Source organism: Lissotriton helveticus, chromosome 3_1 (assembly GCF_964261635.1).
Source record: "Lissotriton helveticus chromosome 3_1, aLisHel1.1, whole genome shotgun sequence".
Lineage (NCBI taxonomy): Eukaryota > Metazoa > Chordata > Amphibia > Caudata > Salamandridae > Lissotriton > Lissotriton helveticus.
The window spans coordinates 345,833,021-345,846,190 of record NC_136061.1 but is presented as its reverse complement, the minus strand read 5'-3'; the positions used below and the strand labels follow the sequence as shown (position 1 = coordinate 345,846,190).

Here is a 13,170-nt window from a genome sequence, read left to right as displayed (position 1 = left end):
AATACATCAAAAAACTTGCAGTCTCATTAGGCCGCCCAGAACTATTTGATGAGCCGTCTAAACTGGTTAAGGGAGACATGAAATGGGTAAAGACCACATATAGGCTGTACAAAGGGATGGATAGAGAAGGCCATGAGTTGACTAAGCCAACTGTGAGAGCTCATCAGTTAGTTGTAACAACAGACCATGACCTAGAATTATATCTGAAGGTTGTTAATAATGCTAATCACAGATATCTACTAACCAAGTTTAGGCTGAACAAATTTCATCTCCTTCTCTCTGGGCGCCCATGTTGGACTAAGATATCAGAATTAGAATTGTGCACTTGTGATGGATTTTCGATAATGGACACTGCTCACTTTATGTTCTTTTGTGGTCATTTTACGGATATCCGGAAAAAATTCATTGTACCCCTACTAAAGGATAAAGGGTTTAGACAAGTGAAACCGGCTTTATTATGTCTTCAACTGCTGTCTAATACGTGGGAAATCGTCAATGTTGCTACATTTTTAACCATAGCCATGAGACTAAGGAAAAAACTAGTTAGTCTGAGATAACATCTTTGCATGGTCTATTTTTAGAAGTTTGTTAATAATGAATTCATAATTGGATGATCAGTGTATGTTTTTAAAATTTACATGTGAATTTGGTATCTATTCTGTACAGTTTTTATCTTTTTTATATATGTTGTGCTGTCTGTTAACCATATTGCAATTTGGTACCTCGGTCCCTCTTTTCTCGGTACTTCTGTATACTTTTGTGGTTTTTGTTATGAACCGAATAAAGTATTTCTGACTGACTGATAGAGATCGTGGTTCTTACGATTGAAAATAGGATTGGGATTATCATGTCCAAGGCCAATACTCTGGGTCCACCCTACAAGTCTACATATATACTTTTTGCCCTGAGGAAGTTCCTTTTACAGGAACGAAACGCATTGACTGTTGTCCAGTGTTTTTATGAAGATTAATAAAGAACTTTTGAAACAAAGTGACCTGTTTGTGACTTCGTCCCTGGTGCTGCATCCACTTATGTATTGAATTTCGTCTCTGGATCTCCAGTGGGACCGAGCTGCAGCAGGTCCCGTGGTTGGCTGGCATAGGACTCAACTCTATATGGGACTATATGATTGATGTGCTCAGCTTAGAGTCAGCTGTAGGTTCATTTGTTGTGCCAGTGTGATCAAGCAGTTAAAGCTAGATCATGCAAGATGGTGTGAAGGTTGAGCAGGACATAGTATGGCACAATAGAGCATCGACTTCTATGCCTAGTCAGTAGGTGTGATGTGTTAACTAAAATCTCTGAAGAATGTGTCAATGGTTTTCTATGAGAGTTCAATCCCAAGGGTAGCTAAAGCAGACACTAGTACTGAAAGCTTTTATCATGGGATTGGTGGGGGATTTTAAATTCTGTCTTGCTGGGCTGAAAAGTATAGATCCATGGCAAGGCCTGTCCCTATGACTCCGCTTGGAGCAGTTTTTACAGGCCTCCATGTGGTTGTAAGCTTGTCTGTTTTTTTCTGTGAGATAGCAATGAAGTCCCAACTTGGTATTGAAACTGAATAATACTTGATGTATCTCTGTTACCAGTAACTGGCCTAATTGTATTGATCTTTGGGGTTTCCACATAGACCTCCAGGAATACGGTCTTTTTTTAAAACCGATTCTTATTCAGGATTGATCTCAGCCTATGGGGAAAGCATAGCATGTATCTCACTGTCCAAAGTGTACTGGCACAGAAGCCATGCAGGAACTCGAACTATGAGAAGCATCCAAATATTGGCTTGAAGGACCAGTATTTAAATATTTTTGAGAGTGCTAGGAAGGGGTTCAGCGCCACTCACTACAGGAGGAATATTCAAAGTTTAGCTGTTCATCCAAATGGGAGAGATCCAATTCATATATATGATTTCTCTCTGTGGAAACGAGGCTTCAAGCCAGGCGTGGGCAAACCACCTCCTTTTATGGAGTTCCTTCTCCTGACATAATTTTTCGGGCTGCCCTACACACTGGAGAGGGCTGACAAGGTGGTAAGTGTTGTGTGATCCCACAAGCTAAGGTGCCCTCAGCAAAAGTAAAAGGTGGATTGCTGTCCAAAAGGATGTGCAGTTACCATGCACCGTCGCTGTTGCAAGGGGCTGCATGGATTTTCCCAGTGGCATCAGCAGATCTTGCCTCTGAGTACAATGAAAAAGATTGTAGTGGTAAATATAATCATATCGTCGCTGACCGGGCATTTACCTCCCAATGGATCAATTGATCAAGGGATGCGATTTCCCTCATCAACCAGCCATAGGTACTCGGGGAACGGTCCAAACAGCAGCTGCCCAGGACTTATCTAGGGGACTATGGGCAATGGGATCCTGGATGTCACTTAGATTGTGTGGGTGTTGTATGTGCCAGAAACTGACAGTCAACTGTGGAAGGAAGGTCTACACAGGATGGGATGGTGTATGGTGCAAACTTCCGTTACCACAGTATCAGAAAACAACTCGAGAGCTGAACAAGTGGTTCCTGCTTCTCAGTGTTGAGATCAGAGTTTGTTTCTTTATTCGGATCTCAATCCACACTACCTGGATGATGAATATTGTAGTGAAAAAACAAGACAGGTGTGTGGAGGGTCGAGGGGAAATATTTAATGACCTTTCTGCTCGCTCCCCTTTCTCAAGATGCAAAAAACACAAAAGAGCAGACCAGGTCTGGAAATGGTGTGTGACCACAATAGTGACCGTGAGGCACTGATGGTGAGTGTGTGAAACAGAGGCATAGAGACTATCAGTCACTAGAGGCTAGAGAAATTCCCATCAGACCACCATTGTGGTAGAGTTTTCGTCATGTGGGAATTATTGATCTTGCCAGCCAAAATTCGACCATATAGTGTCGATACAGGAATAGTTTATCAAGAAAAATATATAGTCTTGATATACATCCTAGAGTGATGTGAATAGAAAACGTGCAGTGCTCAAAACATAACAATGGATAAAATCAACTACCTGGACTCTAAAGAACATTTAGACAAAAGTCCAAGTGTCAAAAATTAAAAACACGCCAAATAGTAAGACTACTCTGTGGCGCTATGCAGTACGGTCGACATGTTTCAGCCTACAGGGCATTTAGCCCGGCTTTCTTCAGGACCATTGACAAATAGTTACTTTAATGAAGGCTACTGCAACTACATATGATATATTTAGATAAAGTAAAAGTGCTGATACAAAATCACATGTATACCAGGAACCTGAATACTTAAACGTCCACTGGAGGAAAGGAAAATTGTCTTCTTCCTATCAAGAGACAAGGGACAAAAAAGACAGTACGCCCTTCCTCCCTAAGTTGTGAGGGACAGTTTGGTTGCTATCACACGTTTGTTGGGTTATGTGTAGAGCCATTGGGTTAGGCACTATAAAGCTGTGTACTTATTGTGTCTTTTATTTCTACACTATAGAGCGGGGCCTCATACTCCCGAGCGGTTGCCGGGTGAGGTGAGGTCATCACCCACACAAAGCTGGGTGAGTATCACTGAGAGGAAATGCCTCTATGTGATCTAGCTATTATGCTTTCCAGTATGCAGAATGTAGTGCATTCTTGCAGGTGTAGCCACATGGTCTCTGTGTGTGTACGTAGGTGCTTGTGTGTAACTTGGTGTAGTCTGACATACTGTCTTTTTTATCTAAATATATCATATGTAGTTGCAGTAGCCTTCATTAAAGTAACTATTTGTCAATGGTCCTGAAGAAAGCCGGGCTAAATGCCCTGTAGGCTGAAACATGTTGACCGTACTGCATAGCGCCACAGAGTAGTCTTACTATTTGGCGTGTTTTTAATTTTTGACACTTGGACTTTTGTCTAAATGTTCTTTAGAGTCCTGGTAGTTGATTTTATCCATTGTTATGTTTTGAGCACTGCACGTTTTCTATTCACATCACTCTAGGATGTATATCAAGACTATATATTTTTCTTGATAAACTATTCCTGTATCGACACTATATGGTCGAATTTTGGCTGGCAAGATCAATAATTCCCACATGACGAAAACTCTACCACAATGGTGGTCTGATGGGAATTTCTCTAGCCTCTAGTGACTGATAGTCTCTATGCCTCTGTTTCACACACTCACCATCAGTGCCTCACGGTCACTATTGTGGTCACACACCATTTCCAGACCTGGTCTGCTCTTTTGTGTTTTTTGCTTTTTGATGAATATTGTAACCTTCACCTCCGAATTAATTGTTTAAGTTCAAAAGAAGTTTATTAAGAGAATAAATGTGTCAATGTACAATATATAAAACTAAACATCGGTCATTACATTACAAAAAAGCTTTAAATGAAATGCATGAATTGGAGGAATATACTATTGAGGATAAAACTGAAGAGGGTGAAAAAGACATACAATTAATATCAAAGTAGAACAAAGGAAAAAATAGGGGAGTCATGGTGGTTTAAGGACCTCTTGTTGACATGGCAATGGTAGGAGAGAGCGTTTGGCACTTTCATCAATATACAACGTAACAGGTGACCATAAATTCAAATGATTTTTCGCCATAGATATAGAGTAAACAAAAAAAGTAACTAAACCAGTGGTTATGACAGACTGCGTATCACCAAGCCTGATAAGAAATTTTTGTAAAGTCTTTCCAGTTCCTGGTGATTTGTTTGAAGGCAACTGCTAATAGTAAATCAATAATTTTGACATTAGATGGGTAATCAGTCCAAATAAGAGAGAGGCTTCCCAAAAACACACTAATAAATGAAAAAGAAAAGTTAGTGCCAAAAATTAAGTTAACTTGATATCATACATGTTTCCAGAAACTGTGCAGAAACGAGCAGGAAAACAGCATACGAAACAGATCAGCATTCGGGGCAGAACGCATCCAACAAGTATCTGTTACCAAGGGAAATCTTTTATTCAAGATAGTTGGGCAAAACAAAAGCCTATTATAGATAAAAAAACAATGCTTGTAATGTATTGGCAGCTCTTGAGGATTTGCGTATCTTAGTCCAGATCCTACCCCAGAGAGGCACAGGCCAAGGTGATCCCAAATCTTGCTCCCAAGCAATCTCCGCTTTAGATTTTTGTCTGATTTTACTAGGAGAACGTAGGTGAGTGTATAGAGTAGAGGCTTTAGGTCTGGTACGTTATAAGGTGTGGAGGCTATCAGGTGAAACAGGATTATGGACCGCAGCAGGTGTAATGGCAAAGTGAGTGCAGGTGTTATAACACAGCCCCTCTCAGAAGATTATAATTAGGAAGAAAAGAAATGGATAAGCCGAACAATTGGCTGAGTAAAGGGAAAGGTATAATTTGTGAGTGAGAGAATAATTGATGAACCCCAGTTAAACCTTTCTGTCTCCAAGTCTTCCAATAGAAAGGCTTATTGCGTATTAGCAAGGAGTTATTATGCCAAATTGTTGAATTAAAAAACGAGTGAGAATCTCCATGGATTAAAGATGAATTGGAGTTTAGAAGTAAAGACGTGTGTTTGATTATGGGAGTGGAAAGAGACTGTGGTTTGCTGGAAAAAGTGAGATGCTCATGAAATGAAAATGGAGATAGAAATAAGCTTTCAACTAAGGTCCATAAAGGGCATTCGTCTATGAAATCACTCAACCAGTAGGCAGATTGCCATAGAAGGAAAGATTTATGATAAAGAGAAAAATTAGGAAAATTAACTCCTCCGATTTAGGTCGAGTCAATTTGGACAGTGACAAACGAGATTTCTTGTTATTCCATAGAAAAGAGGAAAGGATGGATTTTTTTTTTTTAAACGTTTTGGCTGGTAAGGGGATTGGAATGTTGGAAATTGAGAATAACACTATAGGGGAAAGCATCATCTTTATCGTATTGAGGCGGCCCCACCAAGACAAGTAGAGAGGGTGCCTTTTAGCAGTTAATTCTGAAATCTTTTGGATACATTTATTCATACATGGGGATACAGTGTCATGAATTAAAGGAGTAAAATGAATTAATTGTTTAGACGAATTATCAGGCTCTGTTACTCCGCCAGACCAGCAGCACCCATCGCTCTTAGGCGATGTCCCAGTGGAGGAGATGTTTACAAGCAAGTTATTGTACTGACTGACAGGCTGAAACCAGGACAAAAAACGGCACGGGCATCAAAATAAATGTGCCTCCCATTAGTGAACTAGATAGCTCAAAAAAATTGCTCCTCTGTGCAGATTGAGGCAGCTTTGAACGTTTAAAGACATGCTATATAATGGTTTTGGAAGGTATGGAAAGCTGAATGGATTTGTGCTTGCTGCATAACATCCGGAAAATGCACAGTAAACACTGGCCACCAGACAGAAAACAGGGCCCCAAAGAGGTAGAAACCTCCCCCTACACTGATCTGTAAGACCAGCCCGTCGGGCACTGCCTGATTCCCTGTGGGCCAGTCCCACCCTGCGGGGTGCGGGCTGAGCCTCGTGCACGGTTTCTCCCACCGGAAACGGTCAGTCTGGGAGTAATTAGCGCCTATAGTCATGAGCCCAGTCAGTGAAGGTCGTGGTGGAGCTCTAAATGAGCAGTGTTTCTCAGACACTACTTCCGCCAGGTCTGCGATCAGCGCCAAGAGAGGGTCAGACTGGCGGTCTGCATGCCACCTTACTCCCAGGCTGCCCAGCCTGCTGCCGAGGCAAGGGATGCCATTCAACGGGTGCCAGTTTTAGCATTTAAGATTATACCTGCAGCTTTAATTCTGGGCAACCCCCAAAACAGATTTTTCCACCACATGGTCCCATTTAAATAGGCAAGCTTTTCTTTGTATGTGTGCACCCAGTGCCCCTGCGCTCAGCAGTCACCCACCCCTCTGAAGGGAAGCTGACTGCAGTAGGGGAAGAGGGCATATTCTGGCGTACCAGTGCTCCTGGGGACTTCACCAGCACATACCTGCCAACTTGAAGAACAACCTCCGTGTGAGGAGGGGGCGGGGCCATGTGCCGGAAAGTACCTAGGAGGCACTTTTGAACTCAACCCCGCCCAAGCCCCCTTCTCCTAAAAAAGAAAAACTTACCGAGTCTGGTGCCGATGTCCTGGGGTGTTTTCCCCTAAGTGGACGTCGGCAGTTTAAAGCCTCTTGGAAACGAGCTGCAAATCCACTATTTCCAGTGGTTTTCAGCTCGTTTTTACTTCTACAGTGTGATGTCGGCTCCTCACCGGGTGCCCGTGTGATGGGAGCCGACATCGTGTGTCACACAGTGGCACCGTGTGGGTTGGCAGGTATGCCCCCACACCCCAATGCTATGCACTTCCCCGCCGTGACGTCTGCTCTTCCCACAGTGTCGCATGGTACCCAGGGAGCAGCAGGTGCAGTAGCGCCAGGGCAGATGGGAGCACAATGCACCCCATCCTGGCTCTGTATTTTACTCTTCTGCCAGTGGATGGGAGGGACCAATTTGCTTCGCTTTCACCAGGGCCCAGGGAGCGTTTGCTGTGTAAGTGACGTCACCCCTCGGTTCTCGCACTCCGAGTTTCCTTTTCACAGATCAGATCGTGTTTTCTTCTGTCATGAATGAGTAGTTCCACAATCTGTCATTGTTTGCGTCTGGCGATGGAGGCTGCTATTGTGCTTCAGTCCGGGCTCTTCAATAGTTTGGTTGCTCCCTGCCTGCATGCCTCATCACTCATCGGTTTCTGCTGCCATCAGCCGCGGCTGTGTTGCGTCTCAGCTCAGGTGATTGGCAGCGTTGACACGATGGACGTGTTCACAGCGTTTAATGATATTTCACGCTGTAAAAATGGAACCACTTCTCTGGGGGGTTCAAACGGTTTACACGTTGATCCTGGCAGGGAAAGGGGAGAAGTCGGGGTCGCAGCAGTGTCATCCGAGCCGTGCCTGGATTTCTTAGTACACACTTAGCTCGGGCCGCTAAATTATTTTTTACCTAGCAACACGGCACACGGTTCATCTTTTGCAGACGTGGTGATTGACTGGCAGCAGTGCCAGCTGCTACCAAAAAGCAACCTTGCGCTGGACACCCTGTCAGGCCCTCTCTTAATGAAACATATTAGTAAAATTTTTTTACACATTTTTATTTATTTGCTGTCTTTTATATGCACAAACCCGTTTTCATGAATCTAAAAATGAATAGAGCACATTACTTTGTACCTACATTCAGCCTTTATGGAATGCTGGCAATTCAGAACACGTGCACTGTCTCTTTATTGATCAAGAGCAAAGAAAAGAAATGAAAATAATTTAAAGAAAAATATGCAACAGAGAGAATGACTGTAAATAAAACACACTTTGCCAGAAATTGTTATTATAAATAAAATATGTTTTGACAAGACCAAAAGGACTGGCTTGCAATTTGAGTCCTTAAAGGAAAATTAACAAAAAACCTGCTCCAGTGAAAAAATGAAACAAAAAAAGATTCTTTTCTGTAGTTGTTGGATCTGTGAGCTAACAAAATGTAATTTGTGTTAATTCAGTTAACTACAGATGTACAATAATCCCTCATGCTTTTTAATACATCATTCGGAGGTGAAAGATGCACAAAATGGGCAATAGCATGAGATGAGAGAGAGAGATGGCCATCTGGGTGGAGCCAAATCCAACTCACTATAGATTTCCATAATTAGTAACGATATAAATTTCAAAAGCTGCACTATCGAGCCAGACCTAAAAAGAGGTAGGAAAGGAGTGGATGGGAAGGGAGATCACACATGCAAAGATGGAAAACTATCGAGAGGACTCACAATAATGATGATTATACTCAACAAAGCATGCCACCCCTTGAAATAAGGACACCATTCAGATGGCCCTGGTGATATGCGACCTGGCCTTTCCCATTATGCAATGGGTTCAATGCACCCCCAGTCATCACACACCTTGCTTCCTGGTAGGCATCTGTACTCAGGTGCTGAAACTGTTCCATCACATTTTGTAATATATCAGGTGTATGGTACTTTCATACCCCTCACAACACCCCACAGTACTTTCAGGGTCTCTGAGTAAGCAGCTTCTCTGTTCTTAATGCATTCTTGGTAGAGTGTTGATTTGTGGTGTAGCCTATGAGTTGTACATTTACATTCAACACATCATACCATTCCCTTCCCCGAAGGAGTTACAGCACAACCCTAGTAAAGCATCCTGGACGGATTTGGCACCCCATTGGACAGGCCAGCCCGTCCCAGCATGTACCACACAAGTGATAGGAGTGATGAGACCCAGCTCGTGTTATCGTGCACAACTACACAACCTAATGGAGGAGTTTTTTCTATCCTAGCATGTATCGCGCAATAGTGTGGTCCAATTCCATCATGCAGCAGGCCAATAACACTTGGAATAGTAAAACCAAGCTCCTGTCATGCATTCGAGATGCCTAACTCACTGTGAACCGTGAGATGTGCCACAATCCTCCCAGGAGAACCCAATGAGACTGTAGAGGTAGATAGGTACCAGTTGCATAATTTACAACTCTGAAAAGATCGCGTGAGTACTTCCCGTCATGCAATGGGGGACACATTAGTTATCCTAAGGCTTGGCCCACCCTGTTGCGAGATAGTTCAGTGTGTATAAATGAGGTTAAGTATGCCTCATTAAGTATTATGCACATTACGCTCGAAGCCCTAAAACAGCATCAAATAGCACTGGAAAATTATAACTCTACTCTCCTCATCTTGCGTACCACTTAAAGGGAGCACTGAAAGACTTAACATGTCACTCTGGAAGTAGGTAGGTATAATGGACAACCCAATCTACCCTTGAGGATCCGGGCTAGATTAATAAACAGGTAAAGTGTGCCTTCAAGGGATTTATTAAGGTACTAGTTATGTAATTCTCTGTCTCAGTTGGGTGTAAGATTTATTATTTGCTTACTCATTAATTTCTTTTGAAACTCTATTTTGTTGATCTATTTATGAGCTAATCATATAAAAATATATCTCAAAGAGTATATATCGCACAGCAGGAAATTGGGACAAATACATCAAAACATCAAAGAGGCAAAAAACACGGGTGTGTATAAAACTAATGAGATTTATCTTCAAATTTCATAAAGGGTACTCATATGAAACAATTACAAATAAATCTTACACCTAACTTAGACAGAGAATTACATAACTAAGTACCTTAATGAATCCCTTGAAGGCACACTTTACTCTGGGAGTAGAGCGGCCCTCCTATTCCCATCCATAATTCGGAATGCACATCTCACCCTGTTTATTAACTGCCATGCCACTGTTAGGCTACACTTGTGAAATTTAAACCCAGCTCTTCCTTTAAATGATTCACTTTGCAGAAAGCTGTATGAAAAGGCAAACCCTCATATGTTTTCACCATCATTCACTGGGCAGATTGGGTAGATGAATCGCTAGCCCATTGCGGAGGGAGTACAGAGGATACAGGTTGGTTTTCGTAGCTGATTGAACTTTGAGCATTAGATCCAACCAGCACTTCTCCTCATTTAACTGACTGTTTATAGGTGATGTAGAGAGATCCTTTCATGCATTCTGATAAAGCACTGGAAGATTAGATCAGATCAATCAATGCCGGGTCTTGTAAAGCACGACTACTCACCCGTTAGGGTCTCAGGGTGCTGAAGGGGTGGCAGACATGCGGTTCAGTCAAAGAGCCATCCCTTCTAGTCCTTCCTGAATTGAGTCAGTGATGATTACCTGCGATGTAGAGGCATGAAGTTCAAGGTCTTCGTAGAAAGGTAGGAGAAGGATCTTCCTTCGGCCGAGGTCTTGCGGATCCGTGAGATGATGGCTAGGGCCTGTTGAGCGGAGATGCCTGATGGGTGTGTAGAAGGAGAGGCTGTGGTTGAGGTATGCCGGTACGGCATTGTGGAGGGCTTTATAGGTGTGCGTGATAAGTTTGAAGGCGATTCTTTTATTGATAGGGAGCCAGTTGAGGTCCCTCAGGTGACCGGTGGTGTGGCTGCAGTAGAGGATGTTCAGGATGAGTCTGGCTAAGGTGTTCTGGATGTTCTGTAGTTTCTTTAGGAGTTTCTGGGTGTTCTGGCATAGAGGGTATTGCCGTAGTCCAGTTCGCTGCTGACGAGCTCATGGGTGCCTTCATTCCGTTGTGGAAGTTGCTCTTGACGGCTGTGGATTCTTCTGTGAGGGAGGGAATCAGCTGGGTGCCATCGGCGTAGGAGACGATGTTCAGTCTGTGGTTTCTGACGATGGTTGCCAGCGGGCCTTGTAGATGTTGAAGAGGGTGGGGCTAAGGCACGAGCCCTGAGACACTTTGCAGCTGATCTCTGTGGGTTTTGAGTAGAACAGTGGAAGTCTGACTCTCTGTGTTCAGCCAGGGGCGTATGATGGTGGTGATGTCTAGGGGTGGGGTGGTGCTCAACCAGGTTTCTGTGACGAAGGCGATGTCGTGGGAGATGGAGTCAAGCCGGTGTGTTGAGCAGGATGCAGCTGAGGCAGTCGGTTCCGATTCTTGTGGTTTGTGTGGTTGGTCTGATGTACGTAGGCAGGCGAAGTTGCAGTTGCGGCAGGTGAATGGCCTCTGGGTGTTATTCGGCGACGCAAGATGGCTGGCAGTGGAACGTCCAGTGTGGAGGGTGCTGGCATTGTAGCAGCGGATGGTCCGGGAATCAGGCTTCATGGCTTAATGGCGCTCTGTGTGGACGGTCGGCTTGCTGTTGGCGTGCCCGTGCAGGGACTGTCATTAAGTAGTGTTTGGGAAGGGGAGGGCCGGACAGCTTGGAGGCGGGAAGCAGCGCTGAAGGGGTGTAGGGCCATTGGGACGAACAGCGCCGAGGGCGGGAAGCACAGAAAGGCACAGATTAAGAGGAAAAATAGAGGCATTATAAAAGAGCAAAAGAGACCCAAAATAGGAAATAGTAGAGAGAGAGCAATAAAGCAAAAGGCAAAAAAAGCAGAAACAGGAGGAGAACAAAAAAAGCAGAGAGACTCACCACTGGACTACCAGGGATGAGGCGCAGGTGGGTGTCTGCGAGTGGAGGAGGGCCTCAAATACGAGACCTGGAAATGCAAGGGGAAAAAGCAAGCAGGTGGAGCTGTGCGGTGGGGGGGATCAATGCACTGACCTGGTCAGTGGGATCGCTCCTTCACTGTGCAGTGGCCACCATTAAGTAGTCTTGGGAAGGGGGAGGTCTGGACACCTGGGAGGTGGGAAGCGGTGCTGGAGGGATGCGGTGCCACAGTGGACGAGCAGCGGCAAGGGCGGTAAGCACAAAAAAGCACAGATTAAGAGGAAAAATAGAGGAACTTGAAAAAGAGCAAAAAGCAGATAGAGAGCAATAAAGCAAAAGACAAAAAAAACAAAAACAGGAGGAGAACAGGAAAGCAGAGACACTCACCACTGGAGTCACCAGGGATTAGGCGCAGGTGGGAGCCCTGAGGATGGAGGAGGGCCTTGAACACGAGACCTGGCAGTGCAAGGGGCAGCAGCTACCAGGTGGAGCTGTGCAGTGGAGGGAGCAACGCACTGACAAGGTCAGGTTAGATGTTGTACATCGTGGATTCTTCTGTGGTAACAATTCTGTTACTGGATACTGAACCTTTTACTGAGAGCTAAACAAACTCTAATGAAAGGACTAGGAGTTAAATCTGCCTCTCTAGTTCCCTTTAAGTACAGCTTCCCCTCTAATACCCTCTGACAGATTTAAAACGCCTCTTAGTTTTAAAGAAACTCCTGGCCACATGTATTCTTGTGTTTTTGTATAGAATGCAGTAGACCATGCAGTAAACTATGTTTTCCAGATATAAATCGTCATTAACTGATTCCTGTGAGGCTTGATACCATGGATTCCTCTTTGGTTGGTGACCTGTGAAGCATATTGGCCCCCTGCCAGCATGTCTCATTGTGGGAGTAGTACAAAGGCCAAGAATCGTGACAGCAGTAGCTGAGGTTTTGCTGGCACTATTTCCAGCCCTCAGTAGAGAACCCTATTAAATAACAAACAATATCTTCCTACAGGAATGAACTATTCATTGTAACTTCTTTACCCGTCTACGGTTGGGTGACTTACCATGTCTGTATATCAGTGTCTCTACGCAGGTCGGTCATTTTTCTGTGTATTAGCGAAGGGATATAGCTATATTTATAGGTGTGGCGGTATCGATATCGGTTTATGGCACAGTCTGCAAGCTTGCTTTTGTATACATTCACCTGGATTTTTTGTTTGTTGTGTCTTCCTCTTTACTCTACACTTTTGTGCCTAATTACATTTTTGTTTCATTATTCGCCTACGAGTG

General features: G+C 43.9%; 1 protein-coding gene across 4 annotated transcripts in view; it reads left to right on the top strand.

Annotated features, from left to right (window-relative positions):
• ABR (ABR activator of RhoGEF and GTPase) overlaps positions 1 to 13,170 on the top strand; it is a 1,246,002-nt gene that overhangs the window by 856,404 nt on the left and 376,428 nt on the right. The window lies entirely within an intron of this gene.